General features: G+C 43.1%; 40 non-coding genes across 40 annotated transcripts; all 40 read right to left on the bottom strand.

Moving 5' to 3' along the window:
• Positions 1 to 24: 24 nt before the first annotated feature.
• Positions 25 to 98, bottom strand: trnaf-aaa (transfer RNA phenylalanine (anticodon AAA)). The gene has a single exon. It is a non-coding gene; the product is annotated as a tRNA-Phe (tRNA).
• A 223-nt stretch (positions 99 to 321) lies between these two features.
• Positions 322 to 395, bottom strand: trnai-aau (transfer RNA isoleucine (anticodon AAU)). The gene has a single exon. It is a non-coding gene; the product is annotated as a tRNA-Ile (tRNA).
• Positions 396 to 614: 219 nt separating this feature from the next.
• trnai-aau (transfer RNA isoleucine (anticodon AAU)) lies at positions 615 to 688 on the bottom strand. Its single transcript has one exon. It is a non-coding gene; the product is annotated as a tRNA-Ile (tRNA).
• A 224-nt stretch (positions 689 to 912) lies between these two features.
• Positions 913 to 986, bottom strand: trnai-aau (transfer RNA isoleucine (anticodon AAU)). The gene has a single exon. It is a non-coding gene; the product is annotated as a tRNA-Ile (tRNA).
• Positions 987 to 1214: 228 nt separating this feature from the next.
• On the bottom strand, positions 1215 to 1288 carry trnai-gau (transfer RNA isoleucine (anticodon GAU)). Its single transcript has one exon. It is a non-coding gene; the product is annotated as a tRNA-Ile (tRNA).
• A 223-nt stretch (positions 1289 to 1511) lies between these two features.
• trnai-aau (transfer RNA isoleucine (anticodon AAU)) lies at positions 1512 to 1585 on the bottom strand. Its single transcript has one exon. It is a non-coding gene; the product is annotated as a tRNA-Ile (tRNA).
• Positions 1586 to 2113: 528 nt separating this feature from the next.
• On the bottom strand, positions 2114 to 2187 carry trnai-aau (transfer RNA isoleucine (anticodon AAU)). Its single transcript has one exon. It is a non-coding gene; the product is annotated as a tRNA-Ile (tRNA).
• Positions 2188 to 2410: 223 nt separating this feature from the next.
• trnai-aau (transfer RNA isoleucine (anticodon AAU)) lies at positions 2411 to 2484 on the bottom strand. Its single transcript has one exon. It is a non-coding gene; the product is annotated as a tRNA-Ile (tRNA).
• A 228-nt stretch (positions 2485 to 2712) lies between these two features.
• On the bottom strand, positions 2713 to 2786 carry trnai-aau (transfer RNA isoleucine (anticodon AAU)). Its single transcript has one exon. It is a non-coding gene; the product is annotated as a tRNA-Ile (tRNA).
• A 223-nt stretch (positions 2787 to 3009) lies between these two features.
• Positions 3010 to 3083, bottom strand: trnai-aau (transfer RNA isoleucine (anticodon AAU)). Its single transcript has one exon. It is a non-coding gene; the product is annotated as a tRNA-Ile (tRNA).
• A 223-nt stretch (positions 3084 to 3306) lies between these two features.
• On the bottom strand, positions 3307 to 3380 carry trnai-aau (transfer RNA isoleucine (anticodon AAU)). The gene has a single exon. It is a non-coding gene; the product is annotated as a tRNA-Ile (tRNA).
• A 225-nt stretch (positions 3381 to 3605) lies between these two features.
• On the bottom strand, positions 3606 to 3679 carry trnai-aau (transfer RNA isoleucine (anticodon AAU)). The gene has a single exon. It is a non-coding gene; the product is annotated as a tRNA-Ile (tRNA).
• A 226-nt stretch (positions 3680 to 3905) lies between these two features.
• trnai-aau (transfer RNA isoleucine (anticodon AAU)) lies at positions 3906 to 3979 on the bottom strand. The gene has a single exon. It is a non-coding gene; the product is annotated as a tRNA-Ile (tRNA).
• Positions 3980 to 4199: 220 nt separating this feature from the next.
• On the bottom strand, positions 4200 to 4273 carry trnai-aau (transfer RNA isoleucine (anticodon AAU)). The gene has a single exon. It is a non-coding gene; the product is annotated as a tRNA-Ile (tRNA).
• A 224-nt stretch (positions 4274 to 4497) lies between these two features.
• Positions 4498 to 4571, bottom strand: trnai-aau (transfer RNA isoleucine (anticodon AAU)). Its single transcript has one exon. It is a non-coding gene; the product is annotated as a tRNA-Ile (tRNA).
• Positions 4572 to 4796: 225 nt separating this feature from the next.
• On the bottom strand, positions 4797 to 4870 carry trnai-aau (transfer RNA isoleucine (anticodon AAU)). Its single transcript has one exon. It is a non-coding gene; the product is annotated as a tRNA-Ile (tRNA).
• A 525-nt stretch (positions 4871 to 5395) lies between these two features.
• On the bottom strand, positions 5396 to 5469 carry trnai-aau (transfer RNA isoleucine (anticodon AAU)). The gene has a single exon. It is a non-coding gene; the product is annotated as a tRNA-Ile (tRNA).
• Positions 5470 to 5693: 224 nt separating this feature from the next.
• Positions 5694 to 5767, bottom strand: trnai-aau (transfer RNA isoleucine (anticodon AAU)). Its single transcript has one exon. It is a non-coding gene; the product is annotated as a tRNA-Ile (tRNA).
• A 225-nt stretch (positions 5768 to 5992) lies between these two features.
• Positions 5993 to 6066, bottom strand: trnai-aau (transfer RNA isoleucine (anticodon AAU)). Its single transcript has one exon. It is a non-coding gene; the product is annotated as a tRNA-Ile (tRNA).
• A 231-nt stretch (positions 6067 to 6297) lies between these two features.
• trnat-agu (transfer RNA threonine (anticodon AGU)) lies at positions 6298 to 6371 on the bottom strand. Its single transcript has one exon. It is a non-coding gene; the product is annotated as a tRNA-Thr (tRNA).
• A 223-nt stretch (positions 6372 to 6594) lies between these two features.
• trnai-aau (transfer RNA isoleucine (anticodon AAU)) lies at positions 6595 to 6668 on the bottom strand. The gene has a single exon. It is a non-coding gene; the product is annotated as a tRNA-Ile (tRNA).
• Positions 6669 to 6892: 224 nt separating this feature from the next.
• trnai-aau (transfer RNA isoleucine (anticodon AAU)) lies at positions 6893 to 6966 on the bottom strand. Its single transcript has one exon. It is a non-coding gene; the product is annotated as a tRNA-Ile (tRNA).
• Positions 6967 to 7191: 225 nt separating this feature from the next.
• Positions 7192 to 7265, bottom strand: trnai-aau (transfer RNA isoleucine (anticodon AAU)). The gene has a single exon. It is a non-coding gene; the product is annotated as a tRNA-Ile (tRNA).
• Positions 7266 to 7792: 527 nt separating this feature from the next.
• On the bottom strand, positions 7793 to 7866 carry trnai-aau (transfer RNA isoleucine (anticodon AAU)). The gene has a single exon. It is a non-coding gene; the product is annotated as a tRNA-Ile (tRNA).
• A 224-nt stretch (positions 7867 to 8090) lies between these two features.
• Positions 8091 to 8164, bottom strand: trnai-aau (transfer RNA isoleucine (anticodon AAU)). Its single transcript has one exon. It is a non-coding gene; the product is annotated as a tRNA-Ile (tRNA).
• Positions 8165 to 8389: 225 nt separating this feature from the next.
• On the bottom strand, positions 8390 to 8463 carry trnai-aau (transfer RNA isoleucine (anticodon AAU)). The gene has a single exon. It is a non-coding gene; the product is annotated as a tRNA-Ile (tRNA).
• Positions 8464 to 8682: 219 nt separating this feature from the next.
• trnai-aau (transfer RNA isoleucine (anticodon AAU)) lies at positions 8683 to 8756 on the bottom strand. Its single transcript has one exon. It is a non-coding gene; the product is annotated as a tRNA-Ile (tRNA).
• Positions 8757 to 8980: 224 nt separating this feature from the next.
• Positions 8981 to 9054, bottom strand: trnai-aau (transfer RNA isoleucine (anticodon AAU)). Its single transcript has one exon. It is a non-coding gene; the product is annotated as a tRNA-Ile (tRNA).
• Positions 9055 to 9579: 525 nt separating this feature from the next.
• trnai-aau (transfer RNA isoleucine (anticodon AAU)) lies at positions 9580 to 9653 on the bottom strand. Its single transcript has one exon. It is a non-coding gene; the product is annotated as a tRNA-Ile (tRNA).
• A 231-nt stretch (positions 9654 to 9884) lies between these two features.
• On the bottom strand, positions 9885 to 9958 carry trnai-aau (transfer RNA isoleucine (anticodon AAU)). Its single transcript has one exon. It is a non-coding gene; the product is annotated as a tRNA-Ile (tRNA).
• Positions 9959 to 10181: 223 nt separating this feature from the next.
• trnat-agu (transfer RNA threonine (anticodon AGU)) lies at positions 10182 to 10255 on the bottom strand. The gene has a single exon. It is a non-coding gene; the product is annotated as a tRNA-Thr (tRNA).
• Positions 10256 to 11074: 819 nt separating this feature from the next.
• On the bottom strand, positions 11075 to 11148 carry trnai-aau (transfer RNA isoleucine (anticodon AAU)). The gene has a single exon. It is a non-coding gene; the product is annotated as a tRNA-Ile (tRNA).
• Positions 11149 to 11378: 230 nt separating this feature from the next.
• On the bottom strand, positions 11379 to 11452 carry trnai-aau (transfer RNA isoleucine (anticodon AAU)). The gene has a single exon. It is a non-coding gene; the product is annotated as a tRNA-Ile (tRNA).
• A 223-nt stretch (positions 11453 to 11675) lies between these two features.
• On the bottom strand, positions 11676 to 11749 carry trnai-aau (transfer RNA isoleucine (anticodon AAU)). The gene has a single exon. It is a non-coding gene; the product is annotated as a tRNA-Ile (tRNA).
• A 231-nt stretch (positions 11750 to 11980) lies between these two features.
• On the bottom strand, positions 11981 to 12054 carry trnat-agu (transfer RNA threonine (anticodon AGU)). Its single transcript has one exon. It is a non-coding gene; the product is annotated as a tRNA-Thr (tRNA).
• A 520-nt stretch (positions 12055 to 12574) lies between these two features.
• trnai-aau (transfer RNA isoleucine (anticodon AAU)) lies at positions 12575 to 12648 on the bottom strand. The gene has a single exon. It is a non-coding gene; the product is annotated as a tRNA-Ile (tRNA).
• Positions 12649 to 12874: 226 nt separating this feature from the next.
• trnai-aau (transfer RNA isoleucine (anticodon AAU)) lies at positions 12875 to 12948 on the bottom strand. The gene has a single exon. It is a non-coding gene; the product is annotated as a tRNA-Ile (tRNA).
• A 225-nt stretch (positions 12949 to 13173) lies between these two features.
• On the bottom strand, positions 13174 to 13247 carry trnai-aau (transfer RNA isoleucine (anticodon AAU)). Its single transcript has one exon. It is a non-coding gene; the product is annotated as a tRNA-Ile (tRNA).
• Positions 13248 to 13773: 526 nt separating this feature from the next.
• On the bottom strand, positions 13774 to 13847 carry trnat-cgu (transfer RNA threonine (anticodon CGU)). The gene has a single exon. It is a non-coding gene; the product is annotated as a tRNA-Thr (tRNA).
• Positions 13848 to 14068: 221 nt separating this feature from the next.
• trnai-aau (transfer RNA isoleucine (anticodon AAU)) lies at positions 14069 to 14141 on the bottom strand. The gene has a single exon. It is a non-coding gene; the product is annotated as a tRNA-Ile (tRNA).
• Between the last annotated feature and the right edge of the window lie 29 nt (positions 14142 to 14170).

Genomic DNA, 14170 nt, shown 5'->3' on the forward strand with positions numbered 1-14170 from the left:
GGATGATCACATAGGCAAAGAAATTGGCCTATATGGGGGTTGAACCCATGACCTTGGCGTTTTTAGCACCACGCTCTAACCAGCTGAGCTAACAAGCCACAGGATGCTGAGATTTGGGAGACTCAAGAGCCCAAATATTGCTGCTTGCTAACGCAGAGTTAAGTGAGGGTTTCCCTTTCTTTCTGTCAAATATTGTACCAAATGACAAATCCCAAAAAGGGAAGGAAGACCTCGTCTGACTCAGGGAAGGGCTTTCCAAGAACCAACTACACATAAATTTTATTGGGATAACAATCAGGATAATCACATAGTGAAACAAATTGGCCCATATGGGATTTGAACCCATGACCTTGGCGTTATTAGCACCACGCTCTAACCAACTGAGCTAACAGGCCACAGGATGCAAAAGTTTTGGACACTCAAGAGCCGAAAAACTAATGCTTGCTTCAGTCGGGTGAAGTGAGCTTTTCCCTTTCTGTCAAATATTGGACCAAATGACACAACTCACCGAACTCATGGACGACATCATCTGACTCAGGAAAGGGCTTTTCAAGAACCAATTTTACATCAATTGAATTGGACAACAATCAGCATGATAACATAATCAAAGAAATTGGCCCATATGGGGGTTGAACCCATGACATTGGCGTTATTAGCACCACGCTCTAACCAACTGAGCTAACAGGCCACAGGATGCAAAGGTTTTGGACACTCAAGAGCCGAAAAACTAATGCTTGTTTCAGTCTAGTAGATATAAGTGAGCTTTTCCCTTTCTGCCAAATATTGGTCCAAATGACACAACTCACTGAACTCAAGGACGACATCATCTGACTCAGGAAAGGGCTTTTCAAGAACCAATTTTACATCAATTGAATTGGACAACAATCAGCATGATAACATAATCAAAGATATTGGCCCATATGGGGGTTGAACCCATGACCTTGGCGTTATTAGCACCACGCTCTAACCAACTGAGCTAACAGGCCACAGGTTGCAGACATTTGGGACACTCAAGAGCCCAAAGATTGCTGCTTGCTTAAACCCATGGAGTGAAGTGGGGTTTTCCTTTTCTGTCTCGAAGGTATTGTAGCAAATGACATATTCCACCAAACTGAAGGACTCCCTCATCTGACTCAGGAAAGGTCTTTCCAAGAACCAACTTCACATAAATTTTATTGGGATAACAATCAGGATGATCACATAGGCAAAGAAATTGGCCTATATGGGGGTTGAACCCATGACCTTGGCGTTATCAGCACCACGCGCTAACCAGCTGAGCTAACAAGCCACAGGATGCTGAGCTTTGGGAGACTCAAGAGCCCAAATATTGCTGCTTGCTAACGCAGAGTTAAGTGAGGGTTTCCCTTTCTTTCTGTCAAATATTGTACCAAATGACAAATCCCAAAAAGGGGAGGAAGACCTCGTATGACTCAGGGAAGGGCTTTCCAAGAACCAACTACACATAAATTTTATTGGGATAACAATCAGGATGATCACATAGTGAAACAAATTGGCCCATATGGGATTTGAACCCATGACCTTGGCGATATTAGCACCACGCTCTAACCAACTGAGCTAACAGGCCACAGGATGCAAAAGTGTTGGACACTCAAGACCCAAAAAACTAATGCTTGTTTCAGTCGGTTAAAGATTGAAGTGAGCTTTTCCCTTTCTGTCTCGAAGGTATTGTACCAAATGACATATCCCACCAAACTGAAGGACTCCCTCATCTGACTCAGGAAAGGGCTTTCCAAGAACCAACTTCACATACATTTTATTGGGATAACAATCAGGATGATCACATAGGCAACGAAATTGGCCGATATGGGGGCTGAACCCATGTCCTTGGCGTTACTAGCACTACGCTCTAACCAACTGAGCTAACAAACCACGGGATGCTGATATTTGGGACACTCAAGAGCCCAAATTTTGATGCTTGCTAAAGCGCAGTCAAGTGAGGTTTTCCCTTTCTTTCTGTCAAATATTGTACCAAATGACAAATCCCAAAAAGGGAAGGAAGACCTCGTCTGACTTAGGAAAGGGATTTCCAAGAACCAACTACACATAAATTTTTTGGGGATAACAATCCAGTTGGTCACATAGTGAAACAAATGGGCCCATATGGGGGTTGAACCCATGACCTTGGCGTTATTAGCACCACGGTCTAACCAACTGAGCTAACAGGCCACAGGATGTAAAAGTTTTGGACACTCAAGACCCAAAAAACTAATGCTTGTTTCAGTCAGGAAGATTGAAGTGAGCTTTTCCCTTTCTGTCAAATATTGGACCAAATGACACAACTCATCGAACTCATGGACGACTCATCTGAATCAGGAAAGGGCTTTTCAAGAACCAATTTTACATCAATTGAATTGGACAACAATCAGCATGATAACATAATCAAAGATATTGGCCCATATGGGGGTTGAACCCATGACCTTGGCGTTATTAGCACCACGCTCTAACCAACTGAGCTAACAGGCCACAGGTTGCAGACATTTGGGACACTCAAGAGCCCAAAGATTGCTGCTTGCTTAAACCCATGGAGTGAAGTGGGGTTTTCCTTTTCTGTCTCGAAGGTATTGTAGCAAATGACATATCCCACCAAACTGAAGGACTCCCTCATCTGACTCAGGAAAGGGCTTTCCAAGAACCAACTTCACATAAATTTTATTGGGATAACAATCAGGATGATCACATAGGCAAAGAAATTGGCCTATATGGGGGTTGAACCCATGACCTTGGCGTTATTAGCACCACGCGCTAACCAGCTGAGCTAACAAGCCACAGGATGCTGAGCTTTGGGAGACTCAAGAGCCCAAATATTGCTGCTTGCTAACGCAGAGTTAAGTGAGGGTTTCCCTTTCTTTCTGTCAAATATTGTACCAAATGACAAATCCCAAAAAGGGAAGGAAGACCTCGTATGACTCAGGGAAGGGCTTTCCAAGAACCAACTACACATAAATTTTATTGGGATAACAATCAGGATGATCACATAGTGAAACAAATTGACCCATATGGGGGTTGAACCCATGACCTTGGCGTTATTAGCACCACGCTCTAACCAACTGAGCTAACAGGCCACAGGATGCAAAAGTTTTGGACACTCAAGACCCAAAAAACTAATGCTTGTTTCAGTCAGGAAGATTGAAGTGAGCTTTTCCCTTTCTGTCAAATATTGGACCAAATGACACAACTCATCGAACTCATGGACGACTCATCTGACTCAGGAAAGGGCTTTTCAAGAACCAATTTTACATCAATTGAATTGGACAACAATCAGCATGATAACATAATCAAAGAAATTGGCCCATATGAGGGTTGAACCCATGACCTTGGCGTTATTAGCACCACGCTCTAACCAACTGAGCTAACAGGCCACAGGTTGCAGACATTTGGGACACTCAAGAGCCCAAATATTGCTGCTTGCTTAAGCCCATGTGAAGTGAGGTTTTCCCTTTATGTCTGTCAAGTATTGTACCAAATGGCAAATCCCACCAAACTGAAGGAAGACCTTGTCTAACTCAGGAAAGGGCTTTCCAAGAACCAACTTCACATAAATTTGATTGGGATAAGAATCAGGATGATCACATATTGAAACAACTTGGCCCATATGGGGGTTGAACCCATGACCTTGGCGTTATTAGCACCACGCTCTAACCAACTGAGCTAACACGCCACAGGATGCAAATGTTTTGGACACTCAAGAGCCGAAAAACTAATGCTTGTTTCAGCCTGTTGAAGATTGAAGTGAGCTTTTCTCTTTCTGTCAAATATTGGACCAAATGACACAATTCACCGAACTCAAGGACAACATCATCTGACTCAGGAAAGGGCTTTTCAAGAACCAATTTTTCATCAATTGAATTGGACAACAATCAGCATGATAACATAATCAAAGAAATTGGCCCATATGGGGGTTGAACCCATGACCTTGTCGTTATTAGCACCACGCTCTAACCAACTGACCTAACAGGCCACAGGATGCAAAGGTTTTGGACCCTCAAGACCCGAAAAACTGCTTGCTTCAGTCAAATGAGTGAAGGGAGCTTTTCCCTTTCTGTCAAATATTGGACCAAATGACACAACTCACCGAACTCATGGACGACATCATCTGACTCAGGAAAGGGCTTTTCAAGAACCAATTTTACATCAATTGAATTGGACAACAATCAGCATGATAACATAATCAAAGATATTGGCCCATATGGGGGTTGAACCCATGACATTGGCGTTATTAGCACCACGCTCTAACCAACTGAGCTAACAGGCCACAGGATGCAAAGGTTTTGGACACTCAAGGGCCGAAAAACTAATGCTTGTTTCAGTCCAGCAGAAAAATGTGAGCTTTTCCCTTTCTGCCAAATATTGGTCCAAATGACACAACTCACTGAACTGAAGGACGACATCATCTGACTCAGGAAAGGGCTTTTCAAGAACCAATTTTACATCAATTGAATTGGACAACAATCAGCATGATATCATAATCAAAGATATTGGCCCATATGGGGGTTGAACCCATGACCTTGGCATTATTAGCACCACGCTCTAACCAACTGAGCTAACAGGCCACAGGTTGCAGACATTTGGGACACTCAAGAGCCCAAATATTGCTGCTTGCTTAAGCCAATGTGAAGTGAGGTTTTCCCTTTCTGTCTGTCAAGAATTGTACCAAATGGCAAATCCCACCAAACTGAAGGAAGACCTTGTCTAACTCAGAAAAGGGCTTTCCAAGAACCAACTTCACATAAATTTTATTGGGATAACAATCAGGATGATCACATAGTGAAACAAATTGGCCCATATGGGGTTTGAACCCATGACCTTGGCGTTATTAGCACCACGCTCTAACCAACTGAGCTAACAGGCCACAGGTTGCAGACATTTGGGACACTCAAGAGCCCAAAGATTGCTGCTTGCTTAAACCCAAGGAGTGAAGTGGGGTTTTCCCTTTCTGTCTCGAAGGTATTGTACCAAATGACATATCCCACCAAACTGAAGGACTCCCTCATCTGACTCAGGAAAGGGCTTTCCAAGAACCAACTTCACATACATTTTATTGGGATAACAATCAGGATGATCACATAGGGAAAGAAATTGGCCTATATGTGGGCTGAACCCATGTCCTTGGCGTTACTAGCACTACGCTCTTACCAACTGAGCTAACAAACCACAGGATGCTGACATTTGGGACACTCAAGAGCGCAAATTTTGATGCTTGCTAAAGCACAGTCAAGTGAGGTTTTCCCTTTCTTTCTGTGAAATTTTGTACCAAATGACAAATCCCAAAAAGGGAAGGAAGACCTCGTCTGACTTAGGAAAGGGCTTTCCAAGAACCAACTACACATAAATTTTTTTGGGATAACAATCCGGATGATCACATAGTGAAACAAATTGGCCCATATGGGGGTTGAACCCATGACCTTGGCGTTATTAGCACTACGCTCTAACCAACTGAGCTAACAGGCCACAGGATGCACAAGTTTTGGACACTCAAGACCCAAAAAACTAATGCTTGTTTCAGTCTGGAAGATAGAAGTGAGCTTTTCCCTTTCTGTCAAATATTGGACCAAATGACACAACTCATCGAACTCATGGACGACATCATCTGACTCAGGAAAGGGCTTTTCAAGAACCAATTTTACATCAAATGAATTGGACAACAATCAGCATGATAACATAATCAAAGAAATTGGCCCATATGGGGGTTGAACCCATGACCTTGGCGTTATTAGCACCACGCTCTAACCAACTGAGCTAACAGGCCACAGGTTGCAGACATTTGGGACACTCAAGAGCCCAAATATTGCTGCTTGCTTGAGTAAACGTGATGTGAGGTTTTCCCTTTCTGTCTGTCAAGTATTGTACCAAATGGCAAATCCCACCAAACTGAAGGAAGACCTCATCTGACTCAGGGAAGGGCTTTCCAAGAACCAACTACACATAAATTTTATTGGGATAACAATCAGGATGATCACATAGTGAAACAAATTGTCCCATATGGGGGTTGAACCCATGACCTTGGCGTTATTAGCACCACGCTCTAACCAACTGAGCTAACAGGCCACAGGATTCAATAGTTTTGGACACTCAAGACCCAAAAAACTAATGCTTGTTTCAGTCGGTTGAAGAATGAAGTGAGCTTTTCCCTTTCTGTCTCAAACGTATTGTACCAAATGACATATCCCACCAAACTGAAGGACTCCCTCATTTGACTCAGGAAAGGGCTTTCCAAGAACCAACTTCACATACATTTTATTGGGATAACAATCAGGATGATCACATAGGCAAAGAAATTGGCCTATATGGGGGCTGAACCCATGTCCTTGGCGTTACTAGCACTACGCTCTTACCAACTGAGCTAACAAACCACAGGATGCGGACATTTGGGACACTCAAGAGCCCAAATTTTGATGCTTGCTAAAGCACAGTCAAGTGAGGGTTTCCCTTTCTTTCTGTGAAATTTTGTACCAAATGACAAATCCCAAAAAGGGAAGGAAGACCTCGTCTGACTTAGGAAAGGGCTTTCCAAGAAGCAACTACACATAAATTTTTTTGGGATAACAATCCGGATGATCACATAGTGAAACAAATTGGCCCATATGGGGGTTGAACCCATGACCTTGGCGTTATTAGCACCACGCTCTAACCAACTGAGCTAACAGGCCACAGGATGCGCAAGTTTTGGACACTCAAGACCCAAAAAACTAATGCTTGTTTCAGTCCGGAAGATAGAAGTGAGCTTTTCCCTTTCTGTCAAATATTGGACCAAATGACACAACTCATCGAACTCATGGACGACATCATCTGACTCAGGAAAAGGCTTTTCAAGAACCAATTTTACATCAATTGAATTGGACAACAATCAGCATGATAACATAATCAAAGAAATTGGCCCATATGGGGGTTGAACCCATGACCTTTGCGTTATTAGCACCACGCTCTAACCAACTGAGCTAACAGGCCACAGGTTGCAGACATTTGGGACACTCAAGAGCCCAAATATTGCTGCTTGCTTAAGCAAACGTGAAGTGAGGTTTTCCCTTTCTGTCTGTCAAGTATTGTACCAAATGGCAAATCCCACCAAACTGAAGGAAGACCTCATCTGACTCAGGGAAGGGCTTTCCAAGAACCAACTACACATAAATTTTATTGGGATAACAATCAGGATGATCACATAGTGAAACAAATTGGCCCATATGGGGGTTGAACCCATGACCTTGGCGTTATTAGCACCACTCTCTAACCAACTGAGCTAACAGGCCACAGGATTCAATAGTTTTGGACACTCAAGACCCAAAAAACTAATGCTTGTTTCAGTCCGTTGAAGAATGAAGTGAGCTTTTCCCTTTCTGTCTCGAAGGTATTGTACCAAATGACATACCCCACCAAACTGAAGGACTCCCTCATCTGACTCAGGAAAGGGCTTTCCAAGAACCAACTTCACATAAATTTTATGGGATAACAATCAGGATGATCACATAGGCAAAGAAATTGGCCTATATGGGGGTTGAACCCATGACCTTCGCGTTATTAACAGAACGCTCTAACCAGCTGCGCTAACAAGCCACAGGATGCTGAGATTTGGGACACTCAAGAGCCCAAATATTGCTGCTTGCTAACGCAGAGTCAAGTGAGGGTTTCCCTTTCTTTCTGTCAAATATTGTACCAAATGACAAATCCCAAAAAGGTAAGGAAGACCTCGTCTGACTCAGGGAAGGGCTTTCCAAGAACCAACTACACATACATTTTATTGGGATAACAATCAGGATGATCACATAGTGATACAAATTGGCCCATATGGGGGTTGAACCCATGACCTTGGCGTTATTAGCACCACGCTCTAACCAACTGAGCTAACAGGCCACAGGATGCAATAGTTTTGGACACTCAAGACCCAAAAAACTAATGCTTGTTTCAGTCTGGAAGATAGAAGTGAGCTTTTCCCTTTCTGTCAAATATTGGACCAAATGACACAACTCATCGAACTCATGGACGACATCATCTGACTCAGGAAAGGGCTTTTCAAGAACCAATTTTACATCAATTGAATTGGACAACAATCAGCATGATAACGTAATCAAAGAAATTGGCCCATATGGGGGTTGAACCCATGACCTTGGCGTTATTAGCACCACGCTCTAACCAACTGAGCTAACAGGCCACAGGTTGCAGACATTTGGGACACTCAAGAGCCCAAATATTGCTGCTTGCTTAAGCCAATGTGAAGTGAGGTTTTCCCTTTCTGTCTGTCAAGTATTGTACCAAATGGCAAATCCCACCAAACTGAAGGAAGACCTTGTCTAACTCAGAAAAGGGCTTTCCAAGAAGCAACTTCACATAAATTTTATTGGGATAACAATCAGGATGATCACATAGTGAAACAAATTAGCCCATATGGGGTTTGAACCCATCACCTTGGCGTTATTAGCACCACCCTCTAACCAACTGAGCTAACAGGCCACAGGATGCAAAGGTTTTGGACACTCAAGAGCCGAAAAACTAATGCTTGCTTCAGTCGAGTGAAGTGAGCTTTTCCCTTTCTGTCAAATATTGGACCAAATGACACAACTCACCGAACTCATGGACGACATCATCTGACTCAGGAAAGGGCTTTTCAAGAACCAATTTTACATCAATTGAATTGGACAACAAACAGCATGATAACATAATCAAAGAAATTGGCCCATATGGGGGCTGAACCCATGACATTGGCGTTATTAGCACCACGCTCTAACCAACTGAGCTAACAGGCCACAGGATGCAAAGGTTTTGGACACTCAAGAGCCGAAAAACTAATGCTTGTTTCAGTCGAGTAGTTATAAGTGAGCTTTTCCCTTTCTGCCAAATATTGGTCCAAATGACACAACTCACTGAACTCAAGGACGACATCATCTGACTCAGGAAAGGGCTTTTCAAGAACCAATTTTACATCAATTGAATTGGACAACAATCAGCATGATAACATAATCAAAGATATTGGCCCATATGGGGGTTGAACCCATGACCTTGTCGTTATTAGCACCACGCTCTAACCAACTGAGCTAACAGGCCACAGGTTGCAGACATTTGGGACACTCAAGAGCCCAAAGATTGCTGCTTGCTTAAACCCAAGGAGTGAAGTGGGGTTTTCCCTTTCTGTCTCGAAGGTATTGTACCAAATGACATATCCCACCAAACTGAAGGACTCCCTCATCTGACTCAGGAAAGGGCTTTCCAAGAACCAACTTCACATACATTTTATTGGGATAACAATAAGGATGATCACATAGGGAAAGAAATTGGCCTATATGTGGGCTGAACCCATGTCCTTGGCGTTACTAGCACTACGCTCTTACCAACTGAGCTAACAAACCACAGGATGCTGACATTTGGGACACTCAAGAGCGCAAATTTTGATGCTTGCTAAAGCACAGTCAAGTGAGGTTTTCCCTTTCTTTCTGTGAAATTTTGTACCAAATGACAAATCCCAAAAAGGGAAGGAAGACCTCGTCTGACTTAGGAAAGGGCTTTCCAATAACCAACTACACATAAATTTTTTTGGGATAACAATCAGGATGATCACATAGTGAAACTAATTGGCCCATATGGGGGTTGAACCCATGACCTTGGCGTTATTAGCACCACGCTCTAACCAACTGAGCTAACAGGCCACAGGATTCAATAGTTTTGGACACTCAAGACCCAAAAAACTAATGCTTGTTTCAGTCCGTTGAAGAATGAAGTGAGCTTTTCCCTTTCTGTCTCGAAGGTATTGTACCAAATGACATATCCCACCAAACTGAAAGACTCCCTCATCTGACTCAGGAAAGGGCTTTCCAAAAACCAACTTCACGTAAATTTTATTGGGATAACAATCAGGATGATCACATAGGCAAAAAAATTGGCCTTTATGGGGGTTGAACCCATGACCTTGGCGTTATTAGCACCACGCTCTAACCAGCTGAGCTAACAAGCCACAGGACGCCGCGATTTGGGACACTCAAGAGCCCAAATATTGCTGCTTGCTAACGCAGAGTCAAGAGAGGGTTTCCCTTTCTTTCTGTCAAATATTGTACCAAATGACAAATCCCAAAAAGGGAAGGAAGACCTCGTCTGACTCAGGAAAGGGCTTTCCAAGAATCAACTACACATAAATTTTATTGGGATAACAATCTGGATGATCACATAGTGAAACAAATTATCCCATATGGGGGTTGAACCCATGACCTTGGCGTTACTAGCACCACGCTCTAACCAGCTGAGCTAACAAGCCACAGGATGCAGAGATGTGGGACACTCAAGAGCCCAAATATTGCTGCTTGCTAACGCAGAGTCAAGTGAGGGTTTCCCTTTCTTTCTGTCAAATATTGTACCAAATGACAAATCCCAAAAAGGGAAGGAAGACCTCGTCTGACTCAGGGAAGGGCTTTCCAAGAACCAACTACACATAAATGTTATTGGGATAACAATCAGGATGATCACATAGTGAAACAAATTGGCCCATATGGGGGTTGAAACCATGACCTTGGCGTTCTTAGCACCACGCTCTCACCAACTGAGCTAACAGTTCAAAGGATCCAGAACTTTGGGACACTCAAGAGCCCAAATATTGCTGCTTGATTAAACGCAAGGAGTGAAGTGGGGTTTTCCCTTTCTGTCTCGAAGGTATTGTACCAAATGACATATCCCACCAAACTGAAAGACTCCCTCATCTGACTCAGGAAAGGGCTTTCCAAGAACCAACTTCACGTAAAATTTATTGGGATAACAATCAAGATGATCACATAGGCAAAGAAATTGGCCTTTATGGGGGTTGAACCTATGACCTTGGCGTTATTAGCACCACGCTCTAACCAGCTGAGCTCACAAGCCACAGGATTCTGAGATTTGGGACACTCAAGAGCCCAAATATTGCTGCTTGCTAACGCAGAGTCAGAGGGTTTCCCTTTCTTTCTGTCAAATATTGTACCAAATGACAAATCCCAAAAAAGGAAGGAAGACCTCGTCTGACTCAGGAAAGGGCTTTCCAAGAACCAACTACACATAAATTTTATTGGGATAACAATCTGGATGATCACATAGTGAAACAAATTGGCCCATATGGGGGTTGAATCCATGACCTTGGCGTTATTAGCACCACACTCTAACCAACTGAGCTAACAGGCCACAGGATGCAAAAGTTTTGGACACTCAAGACCCAAAAACTAATGCTTGTTTCAGTCCGTTGAAGATTGAAGTGAGCTTTTCCCTTTCTGTCTCAAAGGTATTGTACCAAATGACATATCCCACCAAACTGAAGGACTCCCTCATCTAACTCAGGAAAGGGCTTTCCAAGAACCAACTTCACATAAATTTTATTGGGATAACAATCAGAATGATCACATAGGCAAAGAAATTGGCCTATATGGGGGTTGAACCCATGACCTTGGCGTTATTAACACAACGCTCTAACCAGCTGAGCTAACAAGCCACAGGATGCTGAGATTTGGGACACTCAAGAGCCCAAATATTGCTGCTTGCTAACGCAGAGTCAAGTGAGGGTTTCCCTTTCTTTCTGTCAAATATTGTACCAAATGACAAATCCCAAAAAGGGAAGGAAGACCTCGTCTGACTCAGGGAAGGGCTTTCCAAGAACCAACTACACATAAATTTTATTGGGATAACAATCAGGATGATCACATAGTGAAACAAATTGGCCCATATGGGGGTTGAACCCATGACCTTGGCGTTATTAGCACCACGCTCTAACCAACTGAGCTAACAGGCCACAGGATGCAAAAGGTTTGGACACTCAAGACCCAAAAAACTAATGCTTGTTTAAGTCCGTTGAAGATTAAAGTGAGCTTTTCCCTTTCTGTCTCGAAGGTATTGTACCAAATGACATATCCCACCGAACTGAAGGACTCCCTCATCTGACTCAGGAAAGCGCTTTCCAAGAACCAACTTCACATACATTTTATTGGGATAACAATCAGGATGATCACATAGGCAAAGAAATTGGCCTATATGGGGGTTGAACCCATGTCCTTGGCGTTACTAGCACTACACTCTAACCAACTGAGCTAACAAACCACAGGATGCTGACATTTGGGACACTCAAGAGCCCAAATATTGCTGCTTGCTTAACCGCAAGGAGTGAAGTGGGGTTTTCCCTTTCTGTCTCGAAGGTATTGTACCAAATGACATATCCCACCAAACTGAAAGACTCCCTCATCTGACTCAGGAAAGGGCTTTCCAAGAACCAACTTCACGTAAAATTTATTGGGATAACAATCAGGATGATCACATAGGCAAAGAAATTGGCCTTTATGGGGTTGAACCTATGACCTTGGCGTTATTAGCACCACGCTCTAACCAGCTGAGCTCACAAGCCACAGGATTCCGAGATTTGGGACACTCAAGAGCCCAAATATTGCTGCTTGCTAACGCAGAGTCGAGGGTTTCCCTTTCTTTCTGTCAAATATTGTACCAAATGACAAATCCCAAAAAAGGAAGGAAGACCTCGTCTGACTCAGGAAAGGGCTTTCCAAGAACCAACGACACATAAATTTTATTGGGATAACAATCTGGATGATCACATAGTGAAATGAATTGGCCCATATGGGGGTTGAACCCATGACCTTGGCGTTATTAGCACCACGCTCTAACCAACTGAGCTAACAGGCCACAGGATGCAAATGTTTTGGACACTCAAGAGCCGAAAAACTAATGCTTGCTTCAGTCAGTTGATGAGTGAAGTGAGCTTTTTCCTTTCTGTCAAATATTGGACCAAATGACACAACTCACCGAACTCATGGACGACATCATCTGACTCAGGAAAGGGCTTTTCAAGAACCAATTTTACTTCAATTGAATTGGACAACAATCAGCATGATAACATAATCAAAGTAATTAGCCCATATTGGGGTTGAACCCATGAATTTGGCGTTATTAGCACCACGCTCTAACCAACTGAGCTAACAGGCCACAGTTTGCAGACATTTGGGACATTCAAGAGCCCAAATATTGCTGCTTGTTTAAGCCCATGTGAAGTGAGGTTTTCCCTTTCTGTCTGTCAAGTATTGTACCAAATGGCAAATCCCACCAAACTGAAGGAAGACCTTGTCTAACTCAGGAAAGGGCTTTCCAAGAACCAACTTCACATAAATTTTATTGTGATAACAATCAGGATGATAACATAATCAAAGAAATTGGCCCATATGGGGGTTGAACCCATGACCTTGGCGTTATTAGCACCACGCTCTAACCAACTGAGCTAACAGGCCAAAGGATGCAAAGGTTTTGGACACTCAAGAGCCGAAAAACTAATGCTTGTTTCAGTCTTGAAGATTGAAGTGAGCTTTTTCCTTTCTGTCAAATATTGGACCAAATGACACAACTCACAGAACTCAAGGACGACATCATCTGACTCAGGAAAGGGCTTTTCAAGAACCAATTTTACTTCAATTGAATTGGACAACAATCAGCATGATAACATAATCAAAGAAATTAGCCCATATGGTGGTTGAACCCATGAACTTGGCGTTATTTGCACCGCGCCCTAACCAACTGAGCTAACAGTTCACAGGATCCAGAGCTTTGGGACACTCAAGAGCCCAAATATTGCTGCTTGCTTACACGCAAGGAGTGAAGTGGGGTTTTCCCTTTCTGTCTCGAAGGTATTGTACCAAATGACATATCCCACCAAACTGAAAGACTCCCTCATCTGACTCAGGAAAGGGCTTTCCAAAAACCAACTTCACGTAAATTTTATTGGGATAACAATCAGGATGATCACATAGGTAAAGAAACTGACCTATATGGGGGTTGAACCCATTACCTTGGCGTTACGAGCACTACGCTCTAACCAACTGAGCTAACAAGCCACAGGATGCCGACATTTGGGACACTCAAGAGCCCAAATATTGCTGCTTGCTAAAGCAGAGTCGTGAGGTTTTCCCTTTCTTTCTGTCAAATATTGTACCAAATGACAAATATCAAAAAGGGAAGGAAGACCTCGTCTGACTCAGGAAATGGCTTTCCAAGAACCAACTACACATAAATTTTATTGGGATAACAATCCGGATGATCACATAGTCAAAGAAATTGGCCTATATGGGGTTGAACCCATAACCTGGGCGTTATTAGCACCACACTCTAACCAACTGAGCTAACAGGCCACAGGATGCAATGGTTTTGGACACTCAAG

Source organism: Festucalex cinctus, chromosome 13, assembly GCF_051991245.1.
Source record: "Festucalex cinctus isolate MCC-2025b chromosome 13, RoL_Fcin_1.0, whole genome shotgun sequence".
Taxonomy (NCBI): domain Eukaryota; kingdom Metazoa; phylum Chordata; class Actinopteri; order Syngnathiformes; family Syngnathidae; genus Festucalex; species Festucalex cinctus.